This window comes from Ursus maritimus, unplaced genomic scaffold (genome assembly GCF_017311325.1).
Source record: "Ursus maritimus isolate PB19 unplaced genomic scaffold, ASM1731132v1 scaffold_2, whole genome shotgun sequence".
Lineage (NCBI taxonomy): Eukaryota > Metazoa > Chordata > Mammalia > Carnivora > Ursidae > Ursus > Ursus maritimus.
Window position 1 is genome coordinate 4,247,882 of NW_024424452.1, and position 5,289 is coordinate 4,253,170.

Sequence of the window (5,289 nt, forward strand, 5' to 3'; positions counted from 1 at the left end):
CCCCCCCCCCCCCCCCGGCTGGGGGAGCTAAGGGGAGGGAAGGCGACTCTGCGGGCCCTTCCCAGCCTCTGCACCCCCATCTTCCCGTCAGCTGCCTTCCTCCTCCATCGGAGCCTAGGGGGTGGGGGTGAGAGAGAGCTGGGAGGCCCTGGACAGCAGCGGGAGAGGAAGGGACAGAGGGGTCCCCACACTGTTCGGAGGCTGGGTCTGCAGGAGGGAAGCTGTTCAAGGTAACCACTCGCTGTGACCTGAGCAGGCTTGAGGCCCCCGGGGGGCCTATGTGGCCCTGCTCATGCTCCCTACTAACAGCCCTTCTCATGGTGTCCGTTCTGTCCCCAAAACAGAAACTGCTTTCCAGGCACATCCTCTGTGTTTGGCTTGGCTGGCCCTTGAGGCCCTCAGAATCGGGGCCTCCAGCCCTGTTACGGAGAGTCCCCTCCTGCAGGCTGCGTTTCCTTCCCCACCCTCAGCCCCGGGCTGGCTCCTCCCAACCATCTTCCTGCAGGTGACAACAGAAGCAGGGCACACTCCCCCTCAAGCCTCCCATGGCTCCCCAGTGCTCTCAGGATAAACCCCTGAGCACAGGCCTGCAGGTCTGGCCTCTGCAACCCTGTCTCCCCTGCTCGGCACCCCAGATCTAACTCCAGCTGCCTCTCAACTCCTCCTGCTTCCCTGCTGTCTCCAGTGGGTGCATCCCCTTTTCCGGAACATTCCCCTACCACACTGTGGGGGACGCAGCACTGCCCGCTTTTCACGAACCACGGTCCCACTCGGAGGCTGTCTGTGCGCTGACTTCTATGGTTTTGGCTCGCAATTCTGTTCCAGGGGTCTGTGTTTCTGTCTTCTCCGAGGACGAGGACGGCGCTGTCTCATTTCCTGGGCGCCAGGGTAAGTCACGAAGTCGGGCGCAGCCACGTCTGTCCTTCATCGTCTGGCCTACTTCGCACAGTGTCCGCAAGGCTCGTCCACGTTGTATTCCTTCCTTTCGAAGGCTGAATAATATTCTCTTTATGGATAGACCACATTCCGTTTGTCCATCATCCATCACCGGACATTTGGGTTGCTCCCACCTTTTGGCTAGTGTGAGTCACGTTGCTGTGACCATGGCCGCACAAATCTGGAAGGCCCTGCTTTCAACTCATGGGGTATAGACCCAGGGAGAAATTGCTGGGTCATAAGGTCATTCTATGGGGCATGGTGGTTTCAGAGAGGGGCATGTTTTGCAACTTGGCTGAGAGAAGTCAGGGAAGATATGCTGAAGGGGCTGGGAAAGTGTTTCTTGCTCTCTCTCTCTTTTTTTTAAAGTAGGCTCCACGTGCAACCTGGGGCTTGAACTCACGACCCTGAGATTGAGAGTCACGTGCTCTACCAACCCAACCAGCCAGGCGCCCCAGTGTGTCTTCGATGTACAAAAACAGCCCTCCACAAAAAGCTGCTGGAATCAGGGAGTCCGGAGTCTGTGAACATGGGTGGGAAATCATCATGTGCTGCGTTTAGCACTTCCCTCCTTTATGTAAGTGAGCAAGGACCCCACCCAGGGCCTAGGCCTTGGTCACCAACAGTGTCACTGATGGGTTCAGCCCATGTTTCATTTATTGTGGAAATTTCAGAATATCATTTAAACTCAAGTCATGGTAGTTCTTTTTTTTTTTTTTTTTTTTTAAAGATTTTATTTATTTATTCGACAGAGATAGATACAGCCAGCGAGAGAGGGAACACAAGCAGGGGGAGTGGGAGAGGAAGAAGCAGGCTCATAGCAGAAGAGCCTGATGTGGGGCTCGATCCCATAACGCCGGGATCACGCCCTGAGCCAAAGGCAGGCGCTTAACCGCTGTGCCACCCAGGCGCCCCAAGTCATGGTAGTTCTTAAATCCACCACTAGATATTATTATTTAGTGTATCATTAAGAAGGACATATATTAGCATATCACATTTAAACAATTTGTTGAAAACTTTAATGTAATTGATTTCCTTTGTAATCTTATGTATTTTGCCTTAACTGTTTAAAAACATGATACTGAGAAGGGGTTCATCAGTTGTCAAAAGCCTGGCTTAGCTAATGTTAGGAAGATGATGTGATGTCTGGAGCCCTGGCAGCCTTCTTTTGACTCTGAGGGGCTTAGCCTGCAGGTAAAGCTGACTCACTAAGAATGGCAGAGTGAGGAGTGGGGGAAGTTTAAGGGTCCTTTCCCAGCTGCTACCAGAATTAACCAACCCTGGAAACTCCCCTCTTTGGGGCTTCTCATTTCTTCCCATTAACTAATAGCTTCCTTGTTTGGCCAGCTGAGTCAGGATTTTCTTTCTTATGCATTGATGGTACCGTGACTGAAAGAGGGTGTTTCCAAAGGGGTCCAGGAACGGCCTAGGGAAAGATGGGTGAGGACAGAATCCTTCAGAGCCTTTGCATGAATTAGAAAAATGTGCTCCTCTGGGTACATGAAAAGTGCCCTAGCTGGGGGCTGTGACTTTGGGCCAAAATAAAAGCCCTTTCTCTTCCAGGCTGACACAGCCCCCAGGTGAGGGTGCAGGGCTTGTGGAGGGGGGCTTGAGCTGGCTCTCACCCCCATGCAGCTCTTGTGTAGGGTACAGATTGTGCAACTGTACATGGAAGTCCTAGAAGAAGACCCCCAGGCTGAGGAGGGCAGGTGGGCTTTCTGAAGGGGCACGTGGCCATGTGTCAAAGGCGGGGCCTGCAGAAGTCTGTTCTCATACACAGGCACTTGGGTTGCCCTTGAGGGAGACCCACAAATGGCCTGCATCCACAGTCTGCAACTCTTGTTCCCAGCCCGTGAGGACCTCGCTCTGCCAGGGACCACCCTGCAGATGTACCTCTCGTTCATACCCCAAAGCTGCCCTCGGCCCCATCTGCATCTGAGCACCCCCATCGATGCCTGGACCCTTGTCCAGTGTCCTGGACATGCCCTGGGGGGACGCGAAGGACTGACTGTGCCAGCTCAGGAGCCCTGAGCCAAGCAGGTCTTAGAAAGATTGCCCCTCCCCCATATGAGCATTTCAAACATCCGGGGCTGTTGTGCCCAGGACCCTGCCCGCAGGCTCTCTCTGGGAAGCAGTCAGAGTGCCGGTCTGGGGGGTCACATGCCCACTGATGGAAGCGTCGGGGTCTGCATTCTGGAGTCTGGAAGTTCTGCAGGCCAGGGAGGACTGAGCCAAGAAAGGCCTGGGGAGCAGGGAAGGTGAGGGAGGGTCTGGCCTCCTGGCCTGGCCGCCCCTTTCTGCCCCTCCCTGTTGCTGTCTGTCTCTTCTGGGGCTGCCCAGCTTGAGGGGGGAGCTCAGGATGCACTGGCGGGGCTTCGTGCAGCCCTGCTCTCCATGAAACTGACGGGGGCACCACAGTGGCGGCAGGGGACATGGACGCAGCTGTGCCCAGTGGTGCTCCAGGAGGGCAGAAGTCACCAACAGTTTCCGGGGGTCCCAACACCTGCTGGCACATCTGTCGACTCACAGGTTGTCCCTCCAGTCCCCAGATTCTGCTCCAGCCTCCTGGGGGCTGCCCAGACCTGCACTGACTGATACAGTAGGCACTGGTCACGTGTTTTTTTTCACGTGTCAATTAATTTCAGTGATGTAAAATGAAAAGTTCAGTTCCTCGGTCCACATTTTAAAGGCTCAATAGCCACATGTGTGACTGGCGGCTCCCGTAGCGGACAGAGCAGATTCTAGAACATTCCATCATGGCAGAAAGTTCTATTGCTTGGCGTTGGGCCAGATGCCTGTCCTGACCCCTGGGACACCTAGGCCTGGGAGGGATACGACACAGCCTCCTCCAGGGCTGCTCAGGGAAGGAGCCAGGAGGCTCCCCAGAGGCTCCCCTGTGTCGGGCTCCCTGCTCAGCAGGGACCTGTTTCTCCCTCTCCCTCTGCCCCCTGCTTGTGCTCTCTTGCTCTCTTTCTCTCTCTCTCTGTCAAATAAATAAATAAAGCACTTTTTAAAGATTTTATTTATTTGTTTGAGAGAGAGCAAGACAGTGCATGAGCAGGGGAGAGGGGTAGAGGGAGAAGCAGGCATCCCGCTGAGCAGGGAGCCTGATGCAGGGCTCAATCCCGGGACCCCGGGATCACGACCTGAGCCGAAGGCAGACGCTCAACCGACTGAGCCACCCAGGTGCCCCTCTCTCTGTCAAATAAATAAATCTTTAAAAGAAATCACGAAGAAGAGAAAACACATTCAGCGAATCCACGTGTAGGTGCACCCACACAGTTCAGGGCCGCTGCGCGGAGAAGGGCGAAGCCGGCGGTGCACACAGTGTGAACGCTGGCGCCAGGGCTGAGCCACCGCAGCCCCGTGTGGAACAGGAGGGGAGGCAGGACAGGTGGACCGAGGCCAGACCATCAGGGACCCTGACATTCTGGACGCTGAGCACTGGGGAGCCACGGAAGACGTTTAAGCTGAAAGGGGCACAATCACACTTGCCTTTTTGGAAGCCACTCCGGCTGCCCCGCTGGAGGCCTTGCAGGCAGCTGTGCTAGGGAGACATGCTTGTTACCCGCCACCCCGGGCATCAGGATTGGATCAGAACAGCGCTCAGACCTCGCGGAACCAGGGAAGAGCGGACGCCTTGTTCCTCGCCCGAGATGGGCTCCGCGCGGGCTCCGGCAACAGCGGATGGCTGCTGAGGCCACAGACAGGCCTGTCTCGCTGAGGTTTTGCAGCACGGGTGGGGGGTGGGGGGAGTTCTGGAGGGCGCAGGCCCTTTGTAGCAGGAGTGGGGTGGTGGCCCGTGCGAGGAGGCGGAGGCTTGCCACCAGCCAGGGGCCTCTCCGTGGCCAAGGAATCCGGGCCCGCTCCTGGCACGGACGTCTTGGCAGGAGCGGGGCTCTGCCCGGGGTGCTAATGCCCTCTTAATTAGCCAGGCTCTTGCCAGGCACCTGCCGCCACAGCCTCACTTTGCAAAACACGCTTGGGCCTCGGGGCCGGACCCGCATCTGCCCTCCTGCCAGGTGAGGCATCCTAGGACAGCCTCTGAGCAGCCTGCTGAGGCCAATCCAGACAGCCTGTCAGGACATCAACATCCAGGAGGATGACAGGAATTAAAATGATTTCTAGGGACACGTTTCCAGGAGCAGAAACGGGACAGGCCAGCCTCCAGACTTGTGCTCCAGCCCTGCCTGCCTCTGTGCTCCTCAACTTCCCTCTTCAGAGTGGGCATCACCTCCTCCTGAAAGCCCGCCTGGATCTCAGGGTTAACTCTCGACTGCCCCCTGCCCAGGACAGTCCACCCTGGGGCCATGACCTGGGCACCCACAGATTTGGTTCCTGCCTTCCAGGAGC

The 5,289-nt window shown here is 56.6% G+C and overlaps 1 long non-coding RNA gene across 1 annotated transcript in view; it reads left to right on the forward strand.

The window, feature by feature from the left end:
• LOC121103728 overlaps positions 1-1,628 on the forward strand; it is a 2,851-nt gene extending 1,223 nt beyond the window's left edge. The window contains exon 3 of the long non-coding RNA XR_005835937.1: positions 826-1,628. This is a non-coding gene — a long non-coding RNA (uncharacterized LOC121103728). The remainder of the gene's footprint in view (positions 1-825) is intronic.
• The last annotated feature ends 3,661 nt before the right edge of the window (positions 1,629-5,289 follow it).